The sequence below is a fragment of the Silene latifolia genome, chromosome 2 (genome assembly GCF_048544455.1).
Source record: "Silene latifolia isolate original U9 population chromosome 2, ASM4854445v1, whole genome shotgun sequence".
Taxonomy (NCBI): Eukaryota; Viridiplantae; Streptophyta; class Magnoliopsida; order Caryophyllales; family Caryophyllaceae; genus Silene; species Silene latifolia.
In genome coordinates, this window is record NC_133527.1 from 172396466 (window position 1) to 172417218 (window position 20753).

The window sequence follows — 20753 nt, forward strand, 5'->3', positions numbered from 1 at the left end:
TGGTGAAGACCCGAGGAAGCACATGGAGGTCTTTACAGACTACTGTTCTACTATCCCCGCCATTAAGGGGGTAACTCAAGATAAGATTAAGGAGGTTTTATTTCCTTTCTCTTTAGCCGATTCAGCCAGGGAGTGGCTGACTGACTTGGACCGCACATCTGCAGGGGTTACAGATTAGGAGTCTCTTGCTCTTGCCTTCTACAAGAGATATTTCCCTCCACAACGCACCAATCTGCTGAGGGCCAAGATTACCAGTTTCAGACAGGCTCCCGATGAAAGTTTTTATGAAGCATGGTCACGGTTCAAGAAGTTGGTGAGGTCTATTCCTCACCATGGTTTTGACCCATGGTTTCTAGCTAATCAGTTCTACAATGGGTTGTATGACGACCACAGAGCCATACTTGATGCAGCATCTAGTGGGAGATTCCAGGAGAATATTGATGATGATAAGGGATGGTCCCTTATTGAAGAGATGGCGAATCATAGTGCTGAGTATGGTAACCCGAGGGATGGAATAAGAACAGTTCATGCAGTTGATAAGCAGGTTGTGGATCAGCCGGAAGCCATGAATGCTAGATTTGACAAGTTGGAGTTACAAGCTGCTGGGGAGCCTCAGACGGTCCATGTTCTTACTAGAGGAGAGACCGTTTCATGTGAGAGATGTGGAGGTAATGATGGCCACACTGCTATTGGCTGTCTTGTGGAGAAGGAACAAGTCCTTGCCTTTCAGCAATATAGGTAAGGAGGGGGTTCCTATTACAACAACCAAGGGGCAGTCCATCGCAATTTGAGGTTGACTAGTCAAAATGTGCTCAATTCTACACCTCCTCCGCACCAGCAGCAGCCTTATGTTCCTCCACACAAGAATCAACAAGGCTTTCAAAAGCCTCCTTCCTTTACTCCTTCTAATCACGGTGCATCATCATCCGGTGGGGTGAGTGAAATTGGTGAGCTTAAGTCTATGTTGCAAGCTTTTATGTAGCAGTGGCAGCTGAGTGATCAACAGAAAGATGCGTCCATTAAGGCACTTGAAACTCAAGTTGCCCAATTAGCCACGAATCAATCTTCAAGGAAGCAGGGTCAATTACCGACTCAAAATGAGAAGAATCCACATAAGACGGTAAACTTGATAAAGTTGAGAAGCGGGCGTTCATATGAGGGATCGGAAATGCAAAAATCAGACCCAAGGAAGGCTATAACTGATGGTGAACAGTGTTCTGGCGAAGAAAATGAGCTCACGGCAAAGAAAGTGCTCGATCGACTGGTTTCTGGTGGTCGATCGAGCAAATTTGGTGAAGAAAGTGGTCGATCGAGTAGTTTCTCTACTCGATCGAGTGAACAACAAAATTGAGTTGTTCGATCGAGTGAGATTTTCACTCGATCGAGTGATGTTGATGAAGATTCTACTCGATCGAATGGGTATTTTGGTCGATCGAGTAGTTTTGATGATGGGAAGCTTATTCGAGAGCCTGGTAGTGCTCGATTTAGAGATAAATCACCGGAAAGACCTCGTTCGAGAGGTAAGAAGCGTCCAAAGGATACAAAACTTGCTCCGGGTGATACTTTGGAAGAGAGAAACAAGGGACTCGAGATACCTATCACGGTTCCCTTCCCGAGGCGTCTGCAGAATAATAAGGCCAATCAACAATTCGGCAAATTTGTCGAACTTCTGAAAAGCTTGGAAGTCACTGTGCCATTCACCGAGTTACTGACAAAGGTACCCTCTTACTTTAAATTCATGAAAGAATTTTTATCGCGTAAGAGGAATATTAGTGATAATGAGACCGTAGCTTTGACTGAGGTGGGGTCCGTCCTATTTCAAAATAAGTTACCTCCTAAACAGTCAGACCCGGGTAGTTTTTCAATTTCGTGTCATATCGGTACCCATTTGATTGATAACGCGCTATGCGATTTAGGCGCTAGCGTGAGTGTCTTACCGTTGTCTCTTGCTAAGAGACTTGGTTTGACAAAGTTGAGTTGCACCAACATGACTGTCCAGATGGCCGACCGTAGTATATCACAGCCACTAGGTGTAGTAGAAGACGTACCTGTTCAGATCGGGAGGTTCTTTATTCCCGTTGATTTCGTTGTCTTAGACATCCCCGAAGATGCACACACCCCTATTATTTTAGGGAGACCATTTTTGTCTCTTTGCTCGTGCGATTATAGACGTCGGGGGAAGACTTTGACCTTTCAGGTAGGGGACGAGGAGCTGAATTTTCATCAGTCTAAGTTCCGGAGGGCTCCCATGAAAGCTCAGCCTTGCAATGCCCTCTCTTCTATTGACCCTATTATTGACACTCCAGATGTAAATTTGGAGTATTGTGCTGCAATGGTTACCCCCCCGCCTCAGATTGAGAGCAAAAAGGAGGAAAGTTCGTCTGTTTTCCTTGCTGCAGGTACAGATGAAAGCAATGAAGGAGCTGTCAAAGGGTGTTGTGCAATTACTGTCAATCAAATTGGGAGTAAGGATGCTAAAGATGGTGATAGAGGAGCAAGGATGAGGAAAGTTCGTGCTTATGTGGATGTGAACTATTCCCCTCCTACTGTTTTAAACGATTCAAATTCAAGCTCATGGAAGTTGAAGAGGACAATCAACGTTGCTGAAATGACGTCCTCCAGTCAGGAGCCCACCAAGGGGCTACTAAATTGCTTTGGGAATTGAGCAGGGAAATGCCCCGTGTAACACCTTGTAATAAATAATTTTTGAATTTTCCGTTGAATTTGTTTTAATGCTTTTAATTAGCTCAATTAGCTTTTAGACAGTTTTTAGCGTATATTTAAGACTATAGACTGTTCCTATGCGTATTTGGTATTTTGGGATATTTTTGCACGTGTTTTTATGCAGGTTTGGGGAAGTTTTACGCATTCCAAAGGAAGAAATGACGAAATTCAAGAGCTTACGCGAGAAAAGAGCTCGATCGAGTACTTTTTATACTCGATCGAGTGAAAAATTGGTCGATCGAGTGCTTCCTTTTAATCGATCGAGCAAAGCATAAAAGGGGACTTCTCGATCGAGTAGAAATCTACTCGATCGAGTAACTGGATCATCAAAAGTCCTCGATCGAGTAGTTTAAAACTACTCGATCGAGTGGATTCGCAAAAGACGCAGGGAGTGGTTCCTTAATCTCTATTCTTTTGTTTTCTATTTCATTTTCCCCCAATTTTCCTCTCCCTCTTCCCTAATTGCGATCCAAATCACCCCCAAATCCCCAATTTTCTTGCCTAAATACCAAATCCGCCACCTACAATCTGTTGCTTGCTAATTAATCTCTCAAAGCCCCTTAATTTCCCTTTGATTTGTGCTCGTTTTCACGGTTTTAAAAAGGGATTAGGGTTTGCGATTTTTTTCGATCGAAAAATCGCCCTTTCTTGCTAATTCTTTGATGATTAATTGCAATTTGTAGGTTATTCTCATCAAGTAAGTGATTCCTTCATCCTCTATGCATTTTATTTTCGAATTTTATGAGGAAAAATTGGAATTAGGGTTCGAAAATCCATTGTTGGTCGAATTTTTCGACTTTAATTGTCTTTATTGGCCCTTACTTGTCTTGCCTGATGATCAATCCCCATTCCTCGCTGTTGTTGCTTGTTTTAATTCGAATTTTACGCAAAATTCCGCGATTAGGGCTGTTTCAGTCGAATTTTTCGACTGTCAGACGGGTTTATATGCTTTCATGACTTAATTAACCTTAGTTGTTGTTAATTACTACTGTCATTACCTGCTATCCCACTCCTTATCGCTATTTACATGCGGTAATTCGAAATTTTTGAGGAATTTGGGAATTTTAAGGGCTGAAGTCGCTCTTTCGACTGTTTGGGGATTCACATGCTGCTTTCTGCTGGTTTTTCGTGCTGTTTTAGCCACTGTTAGCTGCTGTTCTCTTATCATACCCCCTGCCCTATGTTTACACGATGGAGTCTAGTTCATTGCCTTCTACTAGTACTACTTCTAGCCCATCCTTGAGCGAGACGGTGGCCCCTGCTGTTGCCACCGCCTCCACGTTATTCAGTACTGCAGCCCCAGTGTTCCTAGTTTCAGCTGCAGGTACAGTTTTCGGTCCAGCTAGCTCGGTTCAGGCTGCCACTTCCTCTACGGTCACCACCACTGCTAGCACTGCTGCTAGTCTCTCTTCAGTGGTGGCCACAGCTGCCACTACTCCTACACCAGCCGCTACTTTTACGCCTGTGGTGGACTCGCCAGCAACCGCAGCAGCCTTCAGAGCAGCCCTGGTTCCTCACACCGTCACTGCACGGGCTACTGCTTTGAGTTCCAGAGGACGGGGCCGGTTTCGTGGACATACTAGAGCTACACCAGCTCCTGTTACCTCCACCTCTTCCGCTCCTAGCACTTCTACAGCTGCTGCTCCTTCTACTTCTGGCACGGTCACAGATCGAGGGGACACTTCCCTCGACCCTCACCCAGACTATCCGCAGGTAATTTTTGTTAACGCTTTACATCGTAAGAAGTTTTATAACCTGCTGCGCTGTGTGTTTGTACCTTCCCGATTTCTAGAGAAATCGGCACTTGAGAGACTCGGTATCTACGAGTCGGTTTGTGACTTACTACGGGGCACGGGGATGGCTGGACTCATCACTATGAGCGGTCGTACCTTTTTAAAGCTGAGCCTTGAGTTTCTCAGCTCCTTTACCTTCTCCTCCGGGGCACACGCTGCTGACCCCGCTAGTTCTTCAGTTTCTTTCTGGTTGTTTAACCGGACCTTCCCGATGACCTTAGAGGAGTTTGGTAGGAGACTTGGCCTCTCTTCTACGGGAGAGACTGCACCCCCTAGGAGGGTCTTTCGTCAGCTTTGGCGGACCCTGGCCCAGACCACCTTTGCGGAGCGAAAGCTCCAACAGGTCAACCTTCCCTCTGTCCGCTGTTTTCTTAGATTGATGGGGAGCACTATCTTCGGCCGAAAGGAGCCGAACAACATCACAAACACCAAGCTCTCCATCCTGGGCGGTTACCTGAACGTTGATTGCGAGGGTCCTTTCACCTTCAACATAGCTTACTTGACCGACCAGTACCTTCAGAGGCAGGGGCTGAAGGAGACGGGGACCATTGCCTGCGGTGGCATAGCCACCATTCTTGCCCGTTCCCTCATCCCCGTTTGGCCTCGTGACTTGTAGTACCTCGAGGGAGAGAGGCTACTGAGTCTGGATGCCATGCTTTCTCAGCATTGGCTGACCCCAGACTACCAGACTTGGAAGATAGACGGCTCCTTGTCTGTTGACTTACCTTGTGAGACTCTCCCCCGTCTAGAGCCCTTGCCCATTGTTGCTAGGGGCACCCGTCTGCCACCACTGCCTGACTTTCTCCTTTCACTCCGACCTACTCCTGCTGCACCCGCCGCCAAGAAGCGGCGTCTTGAGACTGGAGAGGGGTCCACACCTTCAGGGAGTACCCAGCCTTTCACGACTACTCCCATCCCGACCCCTACTCCCACTACTACTACCACTCCTACTCCCACTCCCACTGACCAGACACAGGCTCAGCCGGTCCTACCGGCTACTTTCGTACCACCTCCTCCCTTTGTGGCGCCCGCGGTCATGGATCAAGGGGCGCCGTTTACGGTTTGTTGCTTGAGATGGCAGCGCGTCAGGCTCGTATGGAGAGGGATTTAGCTCTTGCTTTACACCCTCTATACGAGTACCACTTGCGGCGACACCGTCCGATCCCAGAGGGTTGGCCACACCCTTCCTTCTACAGGTAGTCAGGTACCCACCTGAGGGGTACCCGGAGTCTGCTGACGAGGAGGAGGACGAGGACCCAGAGGTGGCAGTGAAGAGTGCTCGCGCTGAGGAGCAGAGGAGGAGAGAGATCCGGAGTACACAGTGGTGGACGACGACGAGTAGCTACTGGTCTACTCACTTCCCCAGTTTTCTGGCTGGTTTGGGGAAGTTCGTATTTTGTATGTATTTCTTACTCTTTTATTTTGTCTCCTTTTTATTTATTGTTTTTATTTATTTATTGGTTGTATATTCCCGTTCCCCTGTATATATCTGCTGGTGTATGCTGGAGGACAACGAGGGCGTTGTCCGTTTTGGTTTGGGGAGGGTATTGCATCCTTTTGAGTCTGCATTTGCATTTGTTTTTACATTCACGTTTATTTTTCAGCTTGCATTGTTTATTTTATTAAAAATCAAAAATCCAAAAAAATTAGAAATTTCAAAAAAAAAAAAAAATCAAAAAAATTCGCGTTTATTTTTGCATATAGGTTGAGTCGGAACGGTAGATTTCCATGATGATAATGCACTATAACTTGTCATTTTACTTGAGCCTTGCACTTCTTTTGATAGTTATTAGCTTTGTCATACGCATAGTCTACGAGTTTGTGTTCAAATATAGCCGACTGTTTAGACTTGACCTGATAAATCGGCAAACTACTTGATAAATTCTGAGTTTTAGAGCCTTAACTGGTGACATTCATGACTAGTTCATTAGGAATTGAGAGTAGTACTCCTTGCATAGCATGTTCATCATTTTTGCACTTTTATGACATTCAATTTCTCGTTAAATGCACATATTCGGGTTTGTGGTTGGTGTCACATGCAGGGAGGTGCTTGCAGATTTCCCTTTCCTTATATTTTTCACCCATTTAGCTCCACATAAGCCAAAATTTGCCTTTTTGACCCATTAGCTACATCCCAAACTAAGCCTGCCTAGTCAAGCTAGTTAGTATGTCTTTTGTGGTATGAGTTTCCGTCTGCAGTTTGGCCCGTATCTCTTTTGTATGGAGTTGGTGTAAGTATAGAGGAAGGAGGAAAAAAGAAAAAAACAGAATTGAAAAAGAAAAAAAAAAAGAAAAAGGAAAAACGTGAAAGGAAAGAAAAAAAAATGAAAAAATGAAAAAAAAATGAAAAAGCTGGAAACGTGAGAAAAAGAAGAAAAAAAGAAGAAGTTTGTTTTGTTTCAGTTAGTTCTTTCAGACGGTATTAAAAAAGGAGAAGTTTGTGACCGTCTGACTCCTCCATTCTTATTCTATATTTTTGAGGAGATTGTGTTTGAGTTTAGTGAGTTGTGTGCCAAATGAAGGGCACTTGTACTTAGTTTTTCAGTCAGTTGAGATTCGGATGGTTTATTATGGTCATGTTAGGCACTAGCTTGACGCTTTTACCTCCACATTTCCATAACATGTTTTGGCCTTTCTCACCTGAACCTCACTATTCCCATACTTTTTGTAAGCCCTCGGCTGTGACGGACATTATTGGTTGGAGTGTGTGCATTAGTACTTGAATTGTCTTTCATTTTTGTTGCATGCATGCTATGTAGGTCGCAGTTAGGTGAGTGACTGTCTTTTCTTCTCTCTTTTACATATAACATTCACCCTTTGCTTCATGAGAGAAGAGTGACCACGAGAGAGTCCGATTTTGTTGGTCTTCCAAGGTCGATAGGTTGGCTATATTTCTGAACAGCTTATAATTCGTTTGCGTATTGACTGCTTAGCTTTAACCGTTAGTTTTTGTTGCATTAAATTGGTTCAAGTAGACAAGTTAAGCTAGCTCTGAGTTATCATTTCCGTTCCATTAGTTGCATTTTAGTTTACTCGAGGACAAGTAAAGGTTCGGTTTGGGGAGATTTGATACGTGCATAATATATAGTCTTTTTAGCCTATTTCAGCACGTATTTCTATGCATTTTTATACTGTTTTTATAGTATTTTGCCCCGAATTGGCTACTTTGGTTCGTTTTGTCCATTTTGTAGAAATGAACGCGAAAGTAGTGGAATCGTACTCTTTTTCGTCCTTTTTGCATGCATTTAGAGGAGACGGGATTTTCCAGAGTGAGATACTGCGTTGGGAAGCGTCAAGGCACGGATTACGAGGCAGTCGGTGACGGACTTGAGCTGATTTGAAGACTAAGGACTCGATCGAGCAGTTTTACTACTCGATCGAGTGGTTTTTACGTCCCAAGATGGTCGATCGAGTAGTTTTCTACTCGATCCTTAAGTTGCTGGAAGTTGAGTTACTCGATCGAGTAACTATCTACTCGATCGAGTAGATTTTCCTGAGGTTTTGCTCGATCGAGTGGTTTTATTCCACTCGATCGAGTGGTTTCGCTGTTATGGGCTTTAATACATCCCGTGTGTTGATTTATTTCGCAAAACTTAGTTATTTTCTTATTTAAGCACGCATTAGTTAGGTCATTAGCATGAGAATTTACTCATTACTTAGCTTTTATCAAACTTTACTACGTTAAACATTCTTCTTCACTGTAACCTTGTTCTCGGATTTACTTTGCTCAGATTTTGTGTTCTTTACGCCGGATTCGCTTGATTGTAATTCCTTTCTCTACTCTTAATAATAATTAATCATCTGTTTGCCTTAATTGCTTGTTCACTTCGTTTATTCTTCTGCCCTAATTTACTTTTATGCATTTTATTTGTTATTTCATAATGTTTATTGCTGGAAATTTATCGGCTGTTAGTTTTATTAGCAACATGAGTAGCTAAACACCTTTTATGTTGGGATTAGGGGATCTGCGGTAGGAATGTGACGATGTAGTAAATGAAATAGATGAATTAATTATGAGACTCTGTCACCATAGCAATTTAATTGTATTTATCGACTTAGTTGAGTGCACGCTTCTGAGTCATCCTTTAATCTGGCTAAAATTAATCCTAGATCGAAAGATTGGACTAAATAGGCCTGCTATGAACAGTAGACTACCCTGACGAGAATGAAAGTTAAGTTAGTGGTATTTTAGGAGTGAAAGTGGACCGAAAGGACCTTTCAACATCCGTCTTACATTAATTCGTCTGAATCATTTACAGCTGAGTCACTGGACTACCGTAGTGAACCGAAATCCTGACATGTCCCTCTCTTTCTGATAGTTTAAACTTATTTCTTGCCTTTACTGCTCTTGTTCTTTATTTCTCTTTCCCTTAACCTTCGTAGTTTAGAAAACAATTCAAACAACCCCCCCCCCCCATTTGTGACCAAATAGACGGACTTCTACAGATATCTTGCCTCCCTGTGGAGATCGACCTGACTTCTCTAGCTATATAGTTAGTTTAGTTAGTTTATTTTTGACAGGTACACGACAGACGTGTCAGTCGTCTCATCGACAGACTTACCGTTTTCATCCAAAGTCAACTTCTTATCTGTACCCATAGGAGTTGGCTTAGAATTAAAATTTTCCATACCGAATTTCTTGATTAGCTCCTTGATGTATTTCTGTTGGTGTATCATAATTCCTTCCGGAGTTTGTTGAATTTGGAGTCCAAGGAAGAAATTGAGTTCTCCCATCATACTCATCTCGAATTCAGAGGTCAATAATTCTGAAAAATACTTACATAAACGATCATTAGTTGAACCAAAAATAATATCATCAACGTAAATTTGCACAACTAATAAATCGGAATCCTCAGTTTTCAGAAATAGGGTTTTGTCGACAGATCCTCTTTTAAACCCACTTACAAGTAGATATTTTGACAATCTGTCGTGCCACGACCATGGAGCTTGTTTCAAACAATACAAGGCTTTATCTAATTTGAAAACATGGTTTTAAAACTTGCTATCGAGAAATCCTGGAGGTTGCTCAACAAAAACCTCCTCATTCAAATAACCGTTAAGAAATGTTGTCTTAACATCCATTTGATAAAGTTTAATTCCTTTATGAGCATCAAATGCTATTAATAATCTAATAGTTTCAAGTCTAGTTTGTAACACCCGCGAATTTCCTATTTTGACATTTAAAATTTATTAAGCCGTTTGATTACTTTATTTTATAATTTTGGATTATTCAATTTGATTAATTTTATCTCAAATGCGATTTTTATAAACGTATTATATAAAAGCTCATTTATATAAAAATACGTATTATTAAATTATATTCTTGAGGCATAATTTATATAAGAATAAATATATACGTATTTTGGTCGGATGATAATAGTGACAAGAATAATGACCGTAACAATAATAATAATTCCCGTCTCAATTTCCGCCTAGTTATAAACCGTCACATTTCACTTTGTACCTACTTTAATCCGGACCAACCAGAATCCGACAACACATCACACCCACCTAACATTTTACACTCTACCTTTTTATATACATATTTATATATATTAATATAATAATAATAATTATTATTATTATTATTATTATTATTATTATTATTATTATTATTATTATTATTATTATTATTAGTATGTACTATTATTATGTATTATATTATTATTGTCATTACACAAATGTTGTTGTGTGGTTATTAGGAACCACCTGCAAACCCCACCCCTGCAAACCCATTTTTCTTTCGTCCTCTTCTTCCTTTGAGCAGCATCAACAACGAAACAACAACAGCTACAACACACCCCATTTCCGTCTCCTTCTACATCCATTTCCTCCCTTATTTCTCAACCAAACTTCACCAATTTTATACCATTAGCTTCCTCGTCCCTTCCTCGTTCTTATAAGGTAAGAAAGCTTCTATTTTGTTGAGGTTTCGAAATACCGTCTTAAAGGACAATTCGATTTCTTGTCTTAAACAACTCGTTTTTCCCTCCTATTAGTTGAAGACCTTAAAGACTGAAGAAAGGCTCGTGCTTTTGGACGTTTTCCCTGGAAATTCGAGAGCAAAAGTAACGGTGATAGGTTACTCGACAATGAGTCGATATTCCGTCCCTTCAAATCGGTTTTTATACTCTTTTGCTGTAAAGTTTGATTCTTTCACTATTGTTGAAGTCTTATTGTTCTTACTTCCGTCCTTTTGGTACTCGAAATTGGTTCTGTTTTGACATGGGTTTCGAACAAGGAATTGGACTGTTTTGTGACGGGTTTTGTTATGAACTTTAGGACTGGGTTTGGGTTCGGATTTATGCATCGTTTGGGTTCTATTTTGGACTGGTTTTGGGTCGTGGTGGTGGGTAGTCAAGTAGTGGCGGGTCGAGGTTAATCACGGCCTGGTTGGGTCCGTTTTGGTGGCCTGTTTCAGGTAAATCTCGATGGTTGGTGTAACACGGTTTTGGTACTAGTTAGGGTGTGGTTTTGGTGCAGTTTTAGGATTGCTTTGGAACGGGTTATTGGCTGGCGTTCGTGGCGGATTTAGGCCGAATTTGGGTCGTGACTTGAGTCGTGTGTTGGCGCTAGTGTAGTTGTTTGAAAATATTTAATATCCTTCGTAAGCTAGTCTCGTTTTGGGTTGATTTTACACGGCTTTTGGTGGGAGGTTGTGGGCTGACTGGTGGTGGTTTTGGGGAAAAAGGCGTGGCTGGGGATGGGTCAATTAGGTGTTGAACGGTTGGGTCGTGCTTAGGGCGGCCCAATGGTTATTTGAGTCGTGTTTACGGATGCTTTTGGCGCTAGTTTAGTTCGTTTGAAATTTGTTTATTTTCCGTCTCGTGTTTTATAAAATGCAACCCGTTAAAGCATTGTTCATTTATATATCCCCATTTCATGTTTTATAATTCTAGAATCTCATTACTTAATTATTTAAATTACCGTCTCAAATATGCTCATGTACTCGTCTTGTTATTTAGTAATGTGGCAAATTGGGCTTATTTTATATTATTTGTTATTGGGCCATATAGGTGTGGTAAGGCATTTTAATAGGGCTAGTCATGTTTATAAATTGCCTTGGCGCTAATTTGGTTTATTTAAAATATGATTTAAAAACCGTCTCGCATGTTAAATAACGTAATTAGTTAATATCGTTCATTTACTTGTTTGTTGGCTTGTCACATGATTTATTTATTGGGCTTATCCTAGCCCATTCATTGGATTTCACATGATTTAACTATTGGGCTCATATATGGTTCACTTGGACCTGGTCACATTTTATCCCGTATATTTCATATAACGTAATTTATTCATTATCATTTATTATATTTTATTTAACCGGCATGTTAAATTAGAGAATGAAATATCTATTAATCTAAGACAAGTATGAGATATTTATTGTTAAATACTTATTTGTGAAGGGTCATAATCTGGATAATGCCTTGTATTGTTCTGTTGTGAGAGTCTTGGTCCTATCGGATACTAGGGGTGAGCTATAAGCCCTCTAGTTGCGATATGATCGTCGGGATTGATGCTCCCATTCGTACTTATAGTGAGATGCAAGCCATAAGTATGAATGTGACATTAGCAATTCCATGATATATGACATTCTATTGCATTTATATTAGCATGATCATTTTTACTCTTATTGTGCCTCAAGTGTGACGTTTTACATTGTGTGACGACTTGAGTTTCCTTACTTACCCTTTCGGACCATTGGTTACGGTTAGGTGCCATGTTTCCGGATTGGGCTATTTTCCTTCCGCCTCTTCGGTTCGTGGGTCACGGTTAGGTGACAAAGTTCCGATTTGGGGTTACTCGACTTTCGGGCACATTTAGGTGTACCATGTATCGAGTCTTGGATGCGGATGGGTCACCGCATGTCGAATCGGGTGTCGTCTATCCCGAGAGTCTGGCCAGGTTTAGATTAGGACCGTATTATGATCGTCGTCCTACCAGGAGGTTAGAGTCTAGGTGGTAGTCTTGTGTGTGGTATCTCGGACATGCTTTAAAGGTAGCCTCTGAGCTGGATACTCCGTCTACACTTTGTGTCGGTCTTACACTTGTGAGTCGTGTCAATATGAGTTGGTTGATTTGGTTATTCTATGTCCTTGATCGCATGTTTATTCTATCGTATTATGCATATTTCATTAAGGAAGTATTATGCCTATCTCATCATGATTATTCATTATATCTCCTTGTCCATTATTGTTCATATGATGCATGATCTATATGTTTAATTAAGTGGTTGTTTACTTGCTTTTCGACATATTGTGGCTGGGAGAACCTTGAGTTACTTCCCACTGACTGTGGCGTTCATATTTACATGAATGACAGGCTGTGAAGATGCTTACGTGGGGAAGACGTGTGGGCTAGCGAGAACTAAACCCTTGGACCTTAGTTGCTAGATTAGAAAACCCGTATATGTTTATTCGTGAGATATCTTTTCCCCGCCTTCCAGACTTGGGTTGTAATAACCTAAATTGTCTATTTTTGTTTTTGTTTCATTTCGTTTTTGGCACCCGCGTGTTAATCTTTAACTAGTAACTTAAAAGTTTTTAAAATCTCAAAATTTCCGCTATAATTTATTAGTTATATTTTCCGCTTTATCGCGGGGTGTCACAGTTGGTATCAGAGCATATGTTGCTCCCGACGCACACACGTGTACCCCAAATTTAATTTGAACTTGACCTTGAATAACGAATGGGAGATGGGTAAACTTAAGGCCTAAGGTGGTAGTCTGTAGTGTGTTTGCTCTTTGTTAGGTACTAACATGTTTGTTGATTGTCATTTAATAATTGTTGTGTTCTTGGATCAATGAGCGTGAGCTTATCTATACGAAGATCAAGATTTGGTGCCTATTGCTGAGGATTGAAGATTTGTTCAACCTTTGAAGAATGCTTCTACTCCCTTGAAGATGTTTCTCGTTCTTTGTGTATCTTGCCTTATTCTTTATCTCTTGGTGCTTACCCTCCTTCTAAACTCTCTTCTGTTTTACTTTAAAAGCTACGCTTGTACTCCTAACTTGTCCTTTGTTCTTTGCTTATCCTCCCTTAACGCCTTTTGATGGTACTCTTTCTTTTGAGGAATGTTGACCTTGGTTGGAAAATTTGACTTTTGAGGAGATTGTTGTGTTTGACCCTTAAACCTGGTTTTGAGAGGATTTGATGTTGGAAAGACTTAGGTAGTGTCATGAGACATACTTGATGGTTCTTATACCTAGATCCTTGATAAAGTGAGTATATTTGATTGGTGGATTTTGTGTGTCAAGTATGAGTTGCATTGGTTACTAAGGTTATAGAACCTGGCTTTGTTGTTTACGTTTGGGATACTAGTGCTTAGTACTTGACCTAAGGTGGATGAAATTGAATAGTGGATTTGAGGATATAGGATTGACTAAGTAAGACGAGTTTGTGATTGACTTTCGTAGTCGCTTTGGATATAAGGGTTTGATAATATAGATGTTACCACATGAGAAATGCTAATTGTGGGATTATTAGTTGGTTTAAGTAAGTGATATTGATTACTACCTGAGGTATGATATGAGAGTGAGAGTAAGCTACATTGTTTGGGAGTCTTAGCACTTGTTTTAGTAACTAGAAAGGATAATGGTATGGTTGACACCAATTGTTAGGTTAAAGAACGTAGTTTCAATTTATGGTTTTAGGAACTTTGAGGTGGTAAAGCGTTGTTACAACTAAGACCTTGTTTCTTGAGAATTCGATGGTAAGTAAAGTTCTAGGATGTCAGATTTGAAAGAATACTCCTTGGGATGTTGATGACCATCATGGATTGGTGATGTGATTGAAATTAGTTGACCCTTGAGAGTTCCTCAGTTGAGAGAGACTTAGTATTGAGAACTACTTGTTAACCCTATAGTTTTATAAACCTGGAGGTTGTATTAAGATGGGATGATGTTGTAGATGAATGTACCTTTGCTTTCGGGAATCCTTAATAAGTAAAAGGATAGAAGGGCTCGAGATCCTATTGATTTTTCAGACTTTGGGTTGGCATGTTACTACCTTGTTTTGAAATGAGAACCTTGTGGAATATTTGAGGAACCTTTTCTGGGAGCTTAGAGCGCGGTATTGGGATTCTTGATTGAGGGTTTACTTTTCTGAGGAACCCATGGTTGACACTAGTTGGACATGAGTGTAGTTTTGTTGGAAACCTTGACCTTGACGGTGTGGAGGTTGTTTCTGGATGTTTGAGGATTTGGAGTAGTGAGATCACACTTATAGTGGAGTACCTTGTTTCACGGAATAGATTAGGATGAGGTAACATAAGCGATTTGAGGAACCCTTGGGAGTGATGTGGTTATGAGTTTTGTTTCTAGGAAGTTTTCGGAACCATTTTGAGTGATGTTGTTGTTTGAGATAAGAGTGTCTGGCGTTTCCATGTTGTCTAATTTCCCTTCCTCCTTGATCATGAGCGTTACCGCTCATACCTCTTTTCCTTACTTCATCATACTCCTCTCATAAGTTTGATGTTGGTAACCTATGAAACTCCATCTTTGACACCCTTTTAGATTTGACTTCAATTTTTGCCCTATGAAATTCATCATAGCTCTTTTGATTAGTTAAGTTTGAATCCTTTTAGCATACTTGCACCTATGATGTCTAAGTTACTTTTCTTTTGTTCAATTCCTAAATATTTAAAGCTACCATTTTTGATTTGCTGTTAAAAGTTTATGTTACTTTTGCAAAACCTTACCTATTTTAAAGATTTGAAAATGAAAATTTGATTTAGTTCCCTATTCATTCCTTGAGCATAAACTCATTTATCATGATTTTAATTGCTAAACTCGAGATTTCTTTAAATTTTACCCAACTTCTATTAACTTTGATCAATTTATGATTTCTTTGCCAAAGTTTGATGTTATCTTTTCACAAACTTGACTCCTTTTTTAGTTTAAAGTGAAACTTTTATTTATATTTTGGCTTTTGCAAAATAAAATGTGAGTAAACTACCTTTTTCTTTTGATTTTGACGTTGATCAGATGCTAGAACTCATTATTGAAGACGTTTGATAACTTGTTCTACGCTTGTCGGCGAATGATTTTTGCTTTAAATTTGTCTTGGACTTGGAAGGTTAGCGTTCTTGTGTGCACGACAAGAGCAATTTCGTTCCATGAATGAGACTTAGACTTTTGAAAACTCTTCATTAATGTTTTTGAAAGTATTTTGATTTTTAATTTATGCAAATGAATTTAATTTTCGATCGGGTTCGGTCGGAAAATTTTATTTGGAACTTTTGAAAGAATTTCGACTCTTACGATAAGTAACCTTTAAAACGTTTTGGTTACCGATTACAATTCCAGTTTTATTTTCATTTCTACTTTCAAGTTTCGAGGACGAAACTTTTTAAAAGATGGGGTGATTGTAACACCCGCGAATTTCTTATTTTGACATTTAAAATTTATTAAGCCGTTTGATTACTTTATTTTATAATTTTGGATTATTCAATTTGATTAATTTTATCTCAGACGCGATTTTTATAAACGTATTATATAAAAGCTCATTTTTATAAAAATACGTATTATTAAATTATATTATTGAGGCATAATTTATATAAGAATAAATATATACATATTTTGGTCGGATGATAATAGTGACAATAATAATGACCGTAATAATAATAATCCCCGTCTCAATTTTCGCCTAGCTATAAACCGTCACATTTCACTTTGTACCTACTTTAATCCGGACCAACCAGAATCCGACAACACATCACACCCACCTAACATTTTACACTCTACCTTTTTATATACATATTTATATATATTAATATTATTATTATTATTATTATTAGTATGTACTATTATTATGTATTATATTATTATTGCCATTACACAAATGTTGTTGTGTGGTTATTAGGAACCACCCGCAAACCCCACCCCTGCAAACCCATTTTTCTTTCGTCCTCTTCTTCCTTTAAGCAGCATCAACAACGAAACAACAGCAGCTACAACACACCCCATTTCCGTCTCCTTCTACATCCATTTCCTTCCTTATTTCTCAACCAAACTTCACCAATTTTATACCATTAGCTTCCTCGTCCCTTCCTCGTTCTTATAAGGTAAGAAAGCTTCTATTTTGTTGAGGTTTCGAAATACCGTCTTAAAGGACAATTCGATTTCTTGTCTTAAACAACTCGTTTTTCCCTCCTTTTAGTTGAAGACCTTGAAGACTGAAGAAAGGCTCGTGCTTTTGGACGTTTTCCCTGGAAATTCGAGAGCAAAAGTAACGGTGATAGGTTACTCGACAATGAGTCGATATTCCGTCCCTTCAAATCGGTTTTTATACTCTTTTGCTGTAAAGTTTGATTCTTTCACTATTGTTGAAGTCTTGTTGTTCTTACTTCCGTCCTTTTGGTACTCGAAATTGGTTCTGTTTTGACATGGGTTTCGAACAAGGAATTGGACTGTTTTGTGACGGGTTTTGTTATGAACTTTATGACTGGGTTTGGGTTCGGATTTATGCATCGTTTGGGTTCTGTTTTGGACTGGTTTTGGGTCGTGGTGGTGGGTAGTCAAGTAGTGGCGGGTCGAGGTTAATCACGGCCTGGTTGGGTCCGTTTTGGTGGCCTGTTTCAGGTAGTCTCGATGGTTGGTGTAACACGGTTTTGGTACTAGTTAGGGTGTGGTTTTGGTGCAGTTTTAGGATTGCTTTGGAACGGGTTATTCGCTGGCGTTCGTGGCGGATTTAGGCCGAATTTGGGTCGTGAGTTGAGTCGTGTGTTGGCTCTAGTGTAGTTGTTTGAAAATATTTAATATCCGTCGTAAGCTAGTCTCGTTTTGGGTTGTTTTTACACGGCTTTTGGTGGGAGGTTGTGGGCTGACTGGTGGTGGTTTTGGGGAAAAAGGCGTGGCTGGGGATGGGTCATTTAGGTGGTGAACGGTTGGGTCGTGCTTAGGGCGGCCCAATTGGTTCTTTGAGTCATGTTTACGGATGCTTTTAGCGCTAGTTTAGTTCATTTGAAATTTGTTTATTTTCTGTCTCGTGTTTTATAAAATGCAACCCGTTAAAGCATTGTTCATTTATATATCCCCATTTCATGTTCTATAATTCTAGAATCTCATTACTTAATTATTTAAATTACCGTCTAAAATATGCTCATGTACTCATCTTGTTATTTAGTAATGTGGCAAATTGGGCTAATTTTCTATTATTTGTTATTGGGCCATATAGGTGTGGTAAGGCATTTTAATAGGGCTAGTCATGTTTATAAACTGCCTTGCGCTAATTTAGTTTATTTAAAATATGATTTAATAACCGTCTCGCATGTTAAATAACGTAATTAGTTAATATCGTTCATTTACTTGTTTGTTCTGTTGGGCTTGTCACATGATTTATTTATTGGGCTTATCCTAGCCCATTCATTGAATTTCACATGATTTAACTATTGGGCTCATAAATGGTTCACTTGGACTTGGTCACATTTTATCCCGTATATTTTATATAACGTAAATTATTCATTATCATTTATTATATTTTATTTAACCGGCATGTTAAATTAGAGAATGGAATATCTATTAATCTAAGACAAGTATGAGATATTTATTGTTAAATAATTATTTGTGAAGGGTCATAATCTGGATAATGCCTTGTATTGTTCTGTTGTGAGAGTCTTGGTCCTATCGGATACTAGGGGTGAGCTATAAGTCCTCTAGTTGCGATATGATCGTCGGGATTGATGCTCCCATTCGTACTTATGGTGAGATGCAAGCCATAAGTATGAATGTGACATTAGCAATTCCATGATATATGATATTCTATTGCATTTATATTCGCATGATCATTTTTACTCTTATTGTGACTCAAGTGTGACGTTTTACATTGTGTGACGACTTGACTTTCCTTACTTACCCTTTCGGACCATTGGTTATGGTTAGGTGCCATGTTTCCGGATTGGGCTATTTTCCTTCCGCCTCTTCGGTTCGTGGGTCACGGTTAGGTGACAAAGTTCCGATTTAGGGTTACTCGACTTTCGGGCATAGTTAGGTGTACCATGTATCGAGTCTTGGATGCGGATGGGTCACCGCATGTCGAATCGGGTGTCGTCCATCCCGAGAGTCTGGCCAGGTTTAGACTAGGTCCGTATTATGTTCGTCGTCCTACCAGGAGGTTGGAGTCTAGGTTGTAGTCTTGTGTGTGGTATCTCGGACATGCTTTAAAGGTAGCCTCTGAGCTTGATACTCCGTCTACACTTTGTGTCGGTCTTACACTTGTGAGTCGTGTCAATATGAGTTGGTTGACTTGGTTATTCTATGTCCTTGATCGCATGTTTATTCTATCGTATCATGCCTATTTCATTAAGGAAGTATTATGCCTATCTCATCATGATTATTCAATATATCTCCTTGTCCATTATTGTTTATATGATGCATGATCTATATGTTTAATTAAGTGGTTATTTACTTGCTTTTCGACATATTGTGGCTGTGAGAACCTTGAGTTACTCCCCACTGACTGTGGCGTTCATGTTTACATGAATGACAGGTTGTGAAGATGCTTACGTGGTGAAGACGTGTGGGCTAGCGAGAACTAAACCCTTGGACCTTAGTTGCTAGATTAGAAAACCCGTATATGTTTATTCGTGGGATATCTTTTCCCCGCCTTCTAGACTTGGGTTGTAATAACCTAAATTGTCTATTTTTGTTTTTGTTTCATTTCGTCTTTGGCACCCGCATGTTAATCTTTAAGTAGTAATTTAAAAGTTTTTAAAATCTCAAAATTTCCGCTATAATTTATTAGTTATATTTTCCGCTTTATCGCGGGGTGTCACATGGTTACAGGAGCGAAGGTCTCATCATAGTCAATTCCTTCTTGTTGATTATACCCTTGTACAAGCAATCTAGCTTTATTTCGCACAATAACTTCTGTATCGTCCAGTTTGTTTCTTAAAACCCATCGTGTACCAATAATCGTTCGATCTTTAGGTCTTGGAACCAAATGCCAAACTTTGTTCCGTTCGAACTGTTGAAGCTCTTCTTGCATAGCAACTATCCAGTCTGGTTCTGCAAGTGCTTCTTTGATATTTGTTGGGTCTATGGTTGAGAGAAAGGAGTAGAATGAGCAAAAGTTGTTAAGTATTCTACGAGTGCGAACTCTTTCATTCAATCTTCCTAGGATGGTTTCCATTGGATGAGAGTCCTTATATCTCCATTTCTTAGAAACAGGATGCACATCTTCATCTGAACTAGTCTCACCTTCTTCGAATGATTGGGGTTCAAGCCTTATTCTTCCTGAATCCAATCCTGGGGTTATAACAGAATCAGTTATAAGATTGGACCTAGTTCGTTGATCTGGAGTTGATGTTATAGCTTCATCAGAACTTTATCCTCCAATTGCTTAGATTGAGAAGAGGTTTTAGTATCATCAACTAAACTCTCAGTTCTCTTTCCTTTATCATTCGAAGGGCTTCTTTGTTCATCATTTGTGCCCTCAATTTCTTTATCTTCCTCATCCAATTCTGGAAGTTCATCCCTGGATAGTCGAAAATCGGGTTCGTTCAAATCTTCTTCCTCATCCTGTTCAGCATTGTCAAACATATTATTCTCATCAAAAACAATATGAACACTTTCTTCGATGCATAAGGTTCTTTTGTTAAAAACCTTATATGCTTTACTATGATTAGAATAACCGACAAACACCGCTTCGTCACTTCTGGGATCGAATTTGCTTAATCTATTTTTGCCATTATTTTGGACAAAACATTTACTCCCGAAGCAACGTAGATGTGATATGTTAGGTTTACGTCCCCTAAGAAGATCCTAAGGAGTCTTCTTGAGAATGGGTCTAATCAAAGCTCGATTATGAGCATAGCATTTAGTACTAATAGCTTCAGCCCAAAAATTACGAGGTAGTCCACTACCTGATAACATAGTGCGTGCCATATCCTCCAATGTCCTATTCATACATTCCACAACACCGTTTTGTTGTGGAGTTCGTGGTGCTGAGAAGTTATGCCCAACACCATTCTCCCTACAATATTCTATAAACGCATGGTTGTCAAATTCGGTGCCATGATCCGTACGAATAGAGATTAATTTTGATTTGTACGTATTTTGGGCAAGCTTCATTAGAACTGCAAACTCTTCGAAAGTTTCATCTTTAGAATTGAGAAAGATTGGCCAAACATATCTAGAGTAATCATCAACTAGAACGAAGACATACCTGGATCCGCCTCTACTTCTTACCTTCATTGGGCCACATAGATCCATATGCACGAGTTCTAGTGGTTCCTTGG

The 20753-nt window shown here is 39.8% G+C and overlaps 1 non-coding gene across 1 annotated transcript; it reads right to left on the reverse strand.

Moving 5' to 3' along the window:
• Positions 1-232: 232 nt before the first annotated feature.
• On the reverse strand, positions 233-339 carry LOC141645228 (small nucleolar RNA R71). Its single transcript, XR_012544812.1, has one exon. It is a non-coding gene; the product is annotated as a small nucleolar RNA R71 (small nucleolar RNA).
• Between the last annotated feature and the right edge of the window lie 20414 nt (positions 340-20753).